Source organism: Triticum dicoccoides, chromosome 4B (assembly GCF_002162155.2).
Source record: "Triticum dicoccoides isolate Atlit2015 ecotype Zavitan chromosome 4B, WEW_v2.0, whole genome shotgun sequence".
Lineage (NCBI taxonomy): Eukaryota > Viridiplantae > Streptophyta > Magnoliopsida > Poales > Poaceae > Triticum > Triticum dicoccoides.
The window spans coordinates 573,031,110-573,044,533 of record NC_041387.1 but is presented as its reverse complement, the minus strand read 5'-3'; positions in this window follow the sequence as shown (position 1 = coordinate 573,044,533).

Below are 13,424 nucleotides of genomic sequence, written 5' to 3'. Positions count from 1 at the left end.
GGGGGAATAGACAGGTCATCTGTCTCTGAATCCTCCACTGAGGAGCTATCTGTAACCAACGAGATATGCGCTTTGTCAGATAGCATAGTCTGCTCTGAAGACCTTGTTTTCACCCCAGAATTTGCCATCACTGTGTCAAATGGCTGATGCACACGAAGAGCAGTTGAATGTACTAACATTGTTGACAAATGTAATATGTAATGGAAAAAAAGGATGGCCTGATATAATTTACATATAAGATGACCGGCTAAGCAGGATGGCATTGCAAAATTCACATATATGATGCCCGGCTAAACAAGATGGCATTGCATAATTCACATAAACAATGAATAAACTAAACAGATGGCATTCACACAAAGGATGTCTAAACTAAGCAGATGACATATTTGATGTATAAATTAAGCAATGCAAGACACCATATGCATGATATAACCAACATCAGCATGCCAAGTTAGAGCGAAGACCTTAGGGGGTAAATAGGAGACTTCTCCTTCTGAATCCCCCTCAGAACAAATATCTTCCTCTCGATTACAATCCGAAATGCATGGAGGGGGGCTGCCTTTGCGCCTACCATGGAGCGACGTCTGCATGAAATTTTATTGCCACGCAAGGCTTGTCTCTTTTGCTCTACATGTTCAGTTCCGTTGTTTACAATAACTGTCATGCATAGGAATAAAACATAGTGAGATTATGTAAGGACTGCATGCAGAAATCCAGAGTGATGGTAGCAACCTGTGGATAGATCCAAAACCAATAATAGCAGGCAGATAATGGCTTCAGTTAAAAAATATAGATAATGGCTTCTTTACTGTTTGTTTCCCACCCAACATGAAACTCATAGTAGACACCGAAGATTAACCAGATAGTAGATTGATACTATTGATGGCGGCCCTAATATGTACCCCACAACCATTTAAAAACTCAAGTTTGACCATTAGTTTGGAGCTGACTGAGAGTCTAATCGGTGAACAAGACGATAAAGTAGCATGTAATATTAAGCGATGCATAACATAAGCAGACACGAATGAGTGCGACCTCTCTTGCAGACCCGTGTAGTCCTCGAGGTCATCTGCTCGGTTGATGATGGTAATGCAGTTTTCATGGCTGCCAGCGGCGGGGAAGAAGATCTGAGGCGGCGAAAGATAGTCTGGAGGCCAGACCCCTGCTGTGCTGGACCCTTCTATCGTTGGAGCAGCTGAGCTAGGGTGGACGACGGCGCAGCAGGAGCGGGACAAACCACACAAGGTTTTCTTTGACAACTATCTGTAAGAGAAGTAATTCTCTAAGGGCTCGTTTGAATTGGAGGATTCCAACAATGCAGGGATAGGAAATAGACAGGAATAGGATAGGAATGCAGTGCAAAACAAGAATTTAAAAACACAGGATTTCTGCCAATCTGGGTGTTTGATTCACAACAATTGGAAGATCACAGGATGCAAAGAAGCATGGCAAGATTAAGTCAAACCACAAGAAAATGTATGGTTATAATGCTATTATGCTACTATCTCTTAGTCTTGTGCTTCATGAATAGGAATTTGAAAAGGAGGACAAGTGAAAATTAAAATTCCTACGTTTTTTCTTTCAAGGAGACACTAAAGGAATAAATCCGTGTGCTGAGTGGACAATATATATAACATGTAGAGTAAAAAGAGATGCAACAAGTGTACAACCTCTTTGGCGAAGCCATGTCTATCTCAACGTGATTGGGTTGGCCGGTGAGGATGCTCTGGCTGACTTTGCTGTCGGAGGAGGGGAAGAAGATCTTAGGCGTCTGGAGATGGAGCCCGAGGTACTGCTCCGCTGTGATGGAGGGTTTCATCGTTGGAGCAGCTCCGGTGAGTTGTACGACGCCGAGGCTGAAGCAAGACAAGAGAGACAACGAACAACATTAACCTGAGTGGAATTCTAATAGCATCTCCAATACATGACGTAAAATACATAACCACAAAGTGCTAGATGTAAAATACATCAGCCGCTCATCTCTGAACTTAACAGTCGAAACTGAACCTAACTGTCGAAACTGAACTTAACTGTTGAAACTGAACCTAACTGTCGAAACTGAATTTTGCTGTCGAAACTGAATTTTGCTGTCGAAACTGAACGCACTAGCAAGGTGAGGCTACACGTCGGTCGACTGACTTTTTCATCTCTGGTCAGTCGATTTTGCAGCCGTTGGATATGAAATCAGGGGCCGGCGGTTCATCTTCAACCTCCACCCCCGTGAGCCGCCAGCCACCACCGGCCAAACAGCAGCCCCCCGCCGCCCGTGGCCGGCGGTGCGCCGCCCCGCCCACCCCAAAAACACTCCCCACCGCCGGTCTGCCGCCGTCCCGGCCATCCCTCTAGGCCCCCGTGCCAAGCTTTTTCTCCGGCAATCCCCACGCCACCGCCCCGCCAACGCCCCGCCACCGTCGACGACCACCGCCCCCATCCTGAACCCTAAGATTGATAGTGGGGTACCTCTCCAGCGAGCCCCCCTCCCCGCTGCGGCTGGTTCTTCCTTCACCCCGACGAGCCCACCCCTTGAAAATCGACTGAACCAAAAGTCGATTCAGTCGACTGACGTGTAGCCAAATTGGAGCAGCATCGCAAGCAAGAGCAAGAGTGAGAGCAACAACGCAAGCAAGCGTGATAGCAAGAGCAGACCAGGCAGGGGACCGAGAGCAAGAGCAGAGCAGCAGCGCGAGCGAGAGCTAAAGCAGCAGTAGCTCCTACTGATGTGGACGTCGCCGCCGAGGGAGCGACACCGTGGAGGAAGTGGCCGGCGAAGCCGCCATGGATGGAGCCGCGCCGTGTCGGCTCGGGACCAAGCGCCGGCAGCACCGTGAGATCGAATCAAGAAGAAAATGCGGCGATTAGTGTACAACCTCTTTGGTGGCACCGATTAGGCTGCAGCTTCATCCGAGGAAACGGTGATGATGATGCCCTTCCGGTGGTGCAGGTGAAGACGGCGGTGTGGAAATGGAGGTGGCGCAAAAGACGAGGGGAACATCGGGGCAGCTCCTTGGAGGTGGAGAATGGGGTGGCTGAACCGGCGGGATGATGAGATCGACGACGGATCCTCATCCAGTATGGTGGATGAGGGACGTCGAGGTGTTGTTGTGGACGACGTCATCGGGGAAGAGGCTCCGGCTGAGTGGCGGATGGAGCAGGGTGTGGGGTTTCGTCGCGGGCTTTTGCGGCCTCGGTGTACGAATGGGTGGGCGGATGGGATGGCAGTAGGGAACCATGGCTTAGAGATACGCTTGTCCGAAATGTGGGGTAAGTTATGAAAGTGCCCCCACCGATTTGAGGCGGTTCTTTCAGTTCAGGGGTACCACGGGCATTTCGTGTGTCAGGATTTCACAGGAGGTGGGAGTTTTCACGCGCGTTGTAATTTCGGAATAGCAAGGCGCGGGTTGAGATGGAGGGAGTTGTCGGAGCACAACGAGACAAAGATATATTTTGGGCTAACAAGGCGCGGGTTGAAATTTCCGGACAAGCCTAACGTGTACTGTACCAAATCAATGCGCACTACAAATGTCATTCAAAACTTTGAATTCATGTTATGTTCAATTAAAATATTTTGCTACGTGTATAATGCATGCAACCTACTACTCGAATGAACGTTTTAGTGCATTCCAAACGTATATACTACCGCTTCAATATGAACTAAATTTGAATAAGATCTATAGTAATGATTGTTGTGAAGTCAAAGCATTTGAATTCGTTTCTCTGTTTTAATAAGATCTACAATCATCATTATTGTCAAGTTAAACCATCGTTTGTGTATTATCTTCACAGCACACCACATGATTAGTCTCGAGTTACATATGAACTATGTGTACTATATGAACTCGAACTAGATTTTTTGAATCCACTTTATTTTGATTTCAAATCACATTAAATTTCTAGCTCTAGCTAGATCTTCGTAATCTAAACCATGTCTCATATGTATAATGTGTTTATCACATTATGTATGGTGCCCTGTCCCCTACGCCTACAAGTATTTAGATGTGAGTTGCAAACACCACACATTACCACAAATTCAAATAAAATGTGAGAATGTTCGATATATAGTATTGTTTAGATTGCTCGATATTTAGTTGTAACCTGCAAACGCCGCACATTATCACAAATTCAAATAAAATGTGAGATTGTTTGATGTGTAGTATGGTTTAGATTGTTCGGCATTTAGCTGTGAGTTGCAAACGCCATGCATTATCACATTGTGGTATAACATGTGCACAACACGTGTATCACCGCTATATTCATGCATGCAATGTTTAAAACACTATGATATCCTATTCAAATACATGAATAGGCTTTCATATCAAATTATGATCTTTGTTAGTCTCTTACACCCACACAATCCTCTAACCTCTATAGCTACCACTAACTTTCTCTCGTGCATGCACACGCCCTCCTCGCCCTCCCCCTCCCTCGGCATTCTATCCACTGGGCACATTCATTTTTTTCTTTAGATCGTTCTCCCAGAGTCTCCACAACTCCTTTACGACACACACCGATCGATAAACCTCTCCAGTGATGCCTGCCTACAGCATACACACACAACTTCAATCTCCTCCTTTATGTGTCCTTACCTCGTGTCTCTCATACGGTCAGACACACGTGTAAACTCTCGCCCCTCTTTTTATCGATCTCACAACCGCACACTCCTCCCCCAATCTAGCTAGTAGTTGGGCCTCTCGCACCACCTCCTAGCTCCATTCTCTCTATCTATCCGTCTCGCTGGGCCTTATTTGCCTCTAACAAATGGACGTACACCGACCGATCTCTCGCTATACATATAGCCAGGTAGGTGCTTATAACTCATTTTTACCCACACGTCGATCGATCTACCTCATTAATTGTGTCTCTCCCTTCCTCCAACAAACAACAATTGATCTACCGATCTAGTTAGGTTTGCTTACCAAACACATGGTTCCCCTTCATCATCCATGGATGCGTCCCAACAGATCTATCACGCACAGGCACACATAGAAACACATCCCCACTCTTATTGATAACATTGCAGTTCCACCCTCAGTTTGTCTAGTAGGCCTCTCCCAACATCTCCGAGAAGCAACTCCATCACCCATACAACACTCTACCCCTCTCCCTCCCTCTCCCTCCCTCTCTCTCTCCTCTCTCTCTGTCCCATCATATTTCCCGTCCTAAAGTTATGTATGGATGTCGACCGATCTCCCTCAAGACATAGCTGGGTCTCTCCTTCTCAACACATATACGAGTCTTTCTACATCTATAGTTAGGCCTCTCCCTACCCCTCCCCTCGTCCCCCCCACACACCGATACATCAAGCGCTCTAGTCATGTCTCCCTGCCACACACAAACTTGACATGTGCCCTCTAACGTTCCGGTAGGCCAGTCGCCCTATATCTTTGACTTGCACACACACACAATTCCGATGGCTCTCTTCATCAATCTCGCATCCACCCACTTGATCCTCTCTTCGACTCTATCAATAGCTATGACCCCTCCCTCTCTTCTCGTGGATTGCCCGACCCTCTATGTATGATATGGATAGGCCTCCATTTCACACACATTGCATACAAAATTTTGTTTGAGATGTCATCGACACATATTCCCACAAATAATTCACGAAATCAACCCCCACCCCCACCACAAAACAAAAAACACTCACGAACACGGTTTGTATCTCTCACACACACCCACGTAGGTGGGGGACGTGCACGAAGAGAAGAGGTGCATGCACGGTGCATGTACTCCCGTATCTTTCCCAACCACACCCGCGTGGGTACACGGTGGAGCTCATTTCTGTACGAAAAAGGCAGCCCACGTGGTAATTTGGCTCGTGTACTGGTTGTCCACTTGGTGGAGGGAGGATCGTCTACCACGGGTGAACAAACAAATTGCGACTTGACGCGTTATGTTAAATTAAAAAAAGAGGCAAACCATGTGGGGCCTACCTTAGAGGCAAGGCCCTATACACTGGAGTACTTTTGATGTGTCCCGTCAACTCGCAGAATGAGGAGAAGCTTGCTTAGTACGCCGTCTCCCTGCCCACGGGCACGGTGGCTCGCAGGATGAGGTGAAGCTTGCTCCTCCCTCGCCCATGCGCGCGGTGGCTCGCAGGACGAGGAGAAAAATTTACTACTTCCTCCGTTTACTCCTCATCCCTACTACCTTGGTTATAGAGATTATATCATATTGTTTGGAATATATATGTCCTTTAGAAGATTTCAATATGAACTACTAGTACATACTCCAAACACTGATGTATATAGACGTATTTTAGAGTGTACATTCACTCATTTTGCTCCGTATGTAGTAGCACTCTCCCTCGCCCCTCGACCCTCGCCCACGTGGTGGACGTGCAGCAATTCATTCGGTCTCATATAACCAGAACGATATATACTGCACTACCATTATTGCTCGACTTCCCGAAGAGGCGAAGAGCCAATCGCAAGGTTAATATTTTGGAGATGCCAAGCGCAAGGTTATAGGAGAACGAGTAGTAGGTGCCGCGTCATTTATAAATAAAGTTTTTTTTCTTCAGTGGCACTTACGCAATATGATAGGTTCATATGGAGAGAAAAGGAAACTGCTCCACTATATACATAGTCAGGACGGTCCAGCCTACACGGTTGCTTGCTGGGGTTGCTCTCTTCACACTCTCTCGCACAAAACGACTATGGCCACATCTCTAACATCCCAGCGGATCACGTCCGCTTGGGGAAGGGGTGGATGCTTAGTGTAGATGCGGTGGCCGTCGCCGACAGCGAAAACCCACTGTCGGCACGTCCCGATCAGGGGTCCCCGCCGTTCTCTCTCACAAAGCCGGTGAGGTTGCCTTTGTCCCTTGCTCACTGCCGTGATGTGGGCAGCTGCTGCCTCCCGCCACCCTCCTCGAGGTTGATCTACGTCCCTCGGATACAACTCCCTTTACAGCCGACTTGCACCATTGCTCCAGCTGCCCACATCACTCCCTATGGATATTTCTCTACTTCTTTGCCCCGCACATACCTGATACCTCTACTGGCTTCTACGTACTGTATTTGTGATGAGTTTATGTCTCATCAACTAGTCCCAGTAATCTTATTCTAATCACGCTTCTTCAATTTCTTGGCCACAGGGATGCTCATCTCGATTTTGGTGAAACTGCACAAAATGATCCGATGGTCAAAAGGTTGCAAACTTCATTTATTAGGAAGCTCGAATGTTGACAGCAAATTGAAGCCTGGTCAGGGTTCACGGTTCAAGGGCTAGGGACTGCATGGATCGTTTTTTTCTTTAGCTGACTCTGTTCCAAAATAAGTGTCAACTTTAGTAGTAGTACAACTTTGTACTAAATTTTGCACAAAGTTGAGACACTTATTTTGGAACGGAGGGAGTACATATTTGCTATGATCTGTCAATCACTGAGATGCAATAGCATGCATGTTAGTCTCCTTTGTATTTGATGAAATGTTGCAACGGGCAACCTTGGACGCAAGATACATGTAACAGGAGCTGGAAGCTTCATAGCATTGTACAAATTTATCTCGCTGATAAATTACAGTACGTACTAGTACTATACTAGTACTTCCTCCGTTCCTAAATATAAGTCTTTGTAGAGATTTCACCATGAACCACATGCGGATGTATATAGATGTATTTTAAGTGTAGATTAATTCATTTTGTTCCGTATGTAGTTCACCTAGTGGAATCTCTACAAAGACTTATCTACTAGTAATAGCTAGCCCCCACTACTAGGAATTCTCTATCCTCTCCTTGAGCCACATCATCAAAATTGATGTATCTGTTAGATGAAGTAAATCAATCATAATAGCCATCTGATCTAGACGTTGAGAGGCTCTGCACTAAGCCACATGCAAGCATGCAGAAATACCGTGGCACATGCATGTGAGTGGGTTTTAAATCACATCAACATGTCTGCATGCAAGCATGCACCGGTAGCATGCATGTAAGTGAGCTTTTAAGTCCCATTAACATGTCAAAAAGAAAAATATAATCCCATTATGCAGTAGGAGTTGGCTGATCTTTTTTCCTTACGTGGGATGATCTAAATGATGATGGGAGTTTATTTAGTTTGGCTACCACATTTGTCATGCGGTTATAGATTTTTTTTAGTTCTATGAAATCGATAATTTTGCGCAGAGAGATATACCGCTGTTCCGCAGCAACGCGCGGGGACTCATCTAGTAATATTTAGGAATAGAGGGAGTACTATGTAAAGAGTTAGGTGTTGCACGGTGATAGTGTGAGGTGGGCCATGTAATCACTGAGCGTACGTGTTTTCACTGCTCTTGCACTCCTCCGCTGTAAGAATGGAGAAAATTGTAATCTACTACCTCCTTTCGCCGAAAGCGCGGGACATCCAGCAGTCCTACCACCTCAGTAATAAAGACCAATGAGCCGTCAAATCACATAGACCCAGCAGTAAGTTGGACGGACGAAGCAACCATCACTCTTGCGCCAGTGAGAGGTCGCGTCCGCTCTGCCCGGGCATGAATGCGGCACCGATTCTTTGGAGCGGAGCTGACCATTTCGGGCGGGAAGCGCGCGCGGGCGATGGAGGGGCTTTGGGTGGGCCAGCCTGGTCAGGAGCGGGCGTGGCAGCTATCCGCATGTCCCTACCGGACACACCCGAAAATGAGAGGATGCACCGACTCTCGCGGCTAAAATCGTACACTACACACCATCTCGCTGTAGGAGTAGGTCGATCTGTCACACTCTCTAACACACACATGCTATTAAACACACACACACACACACGCACGCACCTTGGTCCGATTGCACCTTCTAACCTGACTTATTACACCTAGATGGAGGGAGTAGTAAGTATACGAGATACGGCGGCACACTGACTTAAGTCGAATACAAGTGCCCAAAATTTGTGTGCATGTTATAATAAGGATTCAATTAAAATAGTACGTGAGCGAACAGAGGGATCAATTGGACAGTGTTCCCGAGCAGTAGCGAGATGTGTGAGGTAGTAAGATACACCGCTGGCGCTTTTAATTTTTCTTATTAATTTGTTTGTTTCACCCTCTGACTGGTGGGACCCAACGTACTACGTGGAGAAAGGTAAGGTGACTAAGGCTGCATTATTTCTGCACCACTATGGATAGTCTTACCACCAAAGCCACATGACACGGTTATGATTGAATTCCTAATGACTCCCAAACACACACAAAAAAACATGGCATGCCTCTCACACGAATGCAGGAATGTATAAAAGGTTATTTTCCTCTCGTTGAACATAACAGGAGGGTTGTGTAGCTGGTTAGCCTGTTCGCTCATCAAACTTGAGGTCTCGGGTTCGATAACTAGACTTGAGCATAATTTTTGCCAGGAGGATTCTTTGACTGGTCAAAATGTTTTCTAGGGTTTGCACGCTTCACACTCTCTCTCCAGTATATATATACGCACTGGAGCCTCAGCACTTTTAGTTGCTCTCTTCACACTCTCTCGCCCTCACCCGCTGGACGCTGGAGCCTTAGCGCTTGTAGTTTCTCTCTTCACACTCTCTCGCCCTCTCCAGATCTAAACAAGACTTCGTTGGCCTCTCTCTCTCCCCTCACTGCTGCTCAAAGAGCTGGCAAGATCCGTTCGCCGGGAAGGGAAGGAGGCTTAACGCGGTCGCCGTCGGCGAGGGAGGGAATCCACTACCAGCGCAGTTGTTCACTTTCCACCCAGTGGCGCTGCGGGAGGGCCTCCGACCCCTTCTTCTTCGCCACCGTCCCGTCGCCCACCGAACCACGCCCCAAGAACCTTAAGGTATATTTTACTTACTCCACATGCATTGCTCTAGCTGCATGTATACCATGAATCTAGGACGTGGTTCAAAGAGGAAAGGAGTGGGGGAGAGTAGTGGGAAAAGTTGTATATAGCATGAATCTAGGACGTGGTTCAAAGAGGAAATGAAGGGGGAAAGTTGTATAGCATGAATCTAGGACATGGTTCAAAGAGGAAACGAATGGGGGAAAGTAGTGGGGAAAGTTGTATCGCATAAATCTAGGACGTGGTTCAAAGAGGAAAGGAAGGGGCGAAAGTACTAGTTCAAAAAGGAAAGGAAGGGACAAGGCTGTAGAATTTGAGCAGGACTAGATTTGATGCGCTCACATAGGGAAATGTGTCTAAAGATAACAAAACTGGGACCAACACAAATATGCTCCTTGGTTGTTTGTTCTTTGTTGCAACAGACTGTGCATGACCACAGTACATCGGTAGATGCACATGGTGTTGGTGCCTCCACTATCCCGTGCAACTCATTAGCTGTTGTTAATCTAAGGCCATGTTTGGTTAAAACTCCCTAGTCCCTACCTACTTTGTTCCAGGGACTAAACATGGACTAGAGGTTATTAAATGACATGCTAAAAGACCATGTTACCCCTAGTAATGAACTAATAGAAACAAGGGGCGATGCGTGGCAGGGGCAACTGTTGGAAAAAGTCCCAAAAAGACTCCCTCGGGGTCTTCTTTCTTTAGTCCCAAACGCCCACTTTTAGTCCCTAAAAGTCCCTCTTGTTTGGTTTAGATGTGACTGACACGGAGTTTTTTTAGTCCCTACACCAAAATGTCCCTGTAAACAAACACCCTCTAATAATGCCGCTGGAAAATTGATGCAATGCCACAGTTAAAAGCAAATTACATGTTTAACGAATTTTATTGTTAATGTAATCTCTATGTTAATATTAACCAATGCCACCGTTTGAGAAATGCTACTGTCTTGCTTTCTTTCCCATTTAGATAAGGTAGATGCTTCTTTTTGTTGGCTTCTGTGTCATCCACCGTTATTAACCACTAATTGTTTCCTTTGCACCTCTGTGTAAACAGGGTTATCTACTTCACCTCATTGCCATTGTGACCTTTTGTTGCACTACACAAAACACTTTTGTTTTAAGAGTGTTTTGTGCAGTTCAACCAAAATGTCACACCGACAACATTGCTTGATTGCTTGATCTTAGTGGAACTGCACAAGAGGAGATCTTACTTCCTATCCGTTAAGGCGAATTTGGTTCAGATCTTCTTCTTGTGAGTTGTTTGAATTCCGCATCATGAGAGGTCAGTACTAGCCTTCTTTCACATGATTCTGCAGTGTGCTTTCATATGTTGTGCTACTTGTACGATAATGTTGCTTGATTTTAGTGAACTGCACAAATGGAGACAAGACTTCCAATCTGTATGTGCACCGTAATATCCCATTGAGTTAAGATAAGGATATTTCACAACTGCTGGCCTGTATTTAGCCACTTTCATCAGAAAATTAAGTTTAGTACTATACTTGTGCTCCCTAATTGAGATGCCAAATCTTACATTGAAGGCGAAGCTTGTCTGTTATTGAACCAAGTGATGAAGGGGAAGAACAAGCAGAAGAAAAACAAAAATCAACTCCCGGTGCTGTAATGAAGCACTAGAACTATGATGACACAAGTAATAATATAGTTTTGCATCTTAATTTATTGCTATGGCTGGAACGTGCAATTGTTTTGCCACTGATTTGATGCCATACGTAATTATCTCTACTTGTGCAAACAGGGATCTTCTTTGAAGATACCATATATTTTAGTGGAACTGCACAAGAAGATGTTGGAAACATTAAACTAATCGAGGAGTATATAGTAAGCATGGCCACCCCGTAGATAGCAACAGATGGTTCCAGAGAAGTGCTTCATCTGTATGCTCTACACAATCAGCCTCCTGACAAATGTTGGTACTCGCCCACTAATTTCATCTTGAGCTTTGTCATCTCTATTGGTGTTGTGCTACTGTTTAGATACTGTCATGAAAAAGTGGTATTGTCCTTGAGAAGTGCTTCATCTGTGCTGTTTTAAATATTTCCTTTCCTTTTTTCGAGCAAACAGGGATGCTAGCATTTAGTAGTCCTCTTGTCTTTGCACAACAGGATCATCTTCCTCTGAAGAAGAATATGGAGTACGTGAAGTGACTAGTTCCGATTATGCCAGGATGAAGAAGCCCTGTCTATCTTCTCATCAGAAGGAGTAGTTGAAGGATGGTTACATTACTCCCCACAAGACAAAACTAACTTCAGCTCAGAAGGACTGACAAATCTCCATTTTTTGCTGTGATGCGCGAGTACAATGTTGTACTAGGATTCTTTCTGGTGAGTTCCATTTTTCTAAAAGTGTGCTCTACATGGACCATGTATGTGCCTGTTGAAAGTGTCAATTCATAGTACAGTTTGCTTTATACTAATCACTTTTTTGTATTTGTGCAAACAGGGGTGCTCAGCTTGATTTCAACGGGAACTGCACAAAATGTTCATGAATACATCGAATCATTCATTTCCACCACAAGAAAGGAGGTGACCATAAGTTTAAGGCGTTGCAACATATAAGGGCGAAATCATACAAACTACGCGCGGATTTGGTTGATTTTGGTGGAACTGCACAAAAAGAACAGCTGGTTTATTTAGCACGAGGTGCCATCTCAATGTCCTAACTGATGGCAAACCCTCCCATTCCACAATCATAGGCATTTGATATTTTGGAATGGGACAACCTTGTCAAATTTTGCTCATTGATTTTAGCAAGATGGTCATGGTGCAATGCACCTTGTCAAATCGTAGGCATTGTCCTCTGCCTCGTCCTCGGTCTCGCCAAATAGCGCCTCGCCCGCTTCATCGACCTCTTTGCTAGCCTCTTTGTAGGCGGCCGCAGCCTCTGCCACCCACATGCGGTACCGCCAACGCTCGAGGCGGCCCTTGCAGGCGGAGCGGTACGAGTCGAGCAGCGCCTCCTACTCCGCCCGCTCCGCGGTGATCTGCTCCTCCGCCTACAGGTGCTCCTAGAGGAGATGGTGGTTGTAGGCGGCGTCGGCCTGCGCCTCCTGGAACTGCTCCTCACGCATCTGGCTCACCCTGTCCATATATTGGGCACGGGCCTCGCCGATGGTCATGGTGCAATGCACCAGCGAGGATGGCGTGGAGGAGGGGGTTGGCGCCGGATTGTCGACTACCATGTTCTCCATATGGACGTCGTCTTCCTCCAGCTGCCTGCCGGCCAGCCGGTCGCCAGCAATGGCTGCCATCTCCTTGTGGTCCATTGTCCGCCAATCCCGAAGAGCGCTGGAGCGCGAGGAAGCCATGGTGGGGAGTAGTGGTGTGGACAGGAGAAAGGGAACAGATGCGGATGACTGCGGCTATGGCCGGCGCATCAGTTTATATAGCAATGGTGGGCGGGCGAAGGAACGGACGTGTGGTGTCGGAGTAGCGGCCTCGGCAACCGCGTATCATTAATGTGTGCGGCAGATGGACGGTGGACAACACTTGTGTCGTTTGAAAGGTGGAGCAATCGCCTGCACCGGGAAGCGGGGCGGCCGGCGCTGACTGTTTCGGGCGGAAAGCGCGCGCGAGCGAGGAGATGACCTTACTTGGGTAGGATGACAATGGGGACCCACCAGGTCCATAGCCTCACGTACGCAAGTGCCTCCTTAAT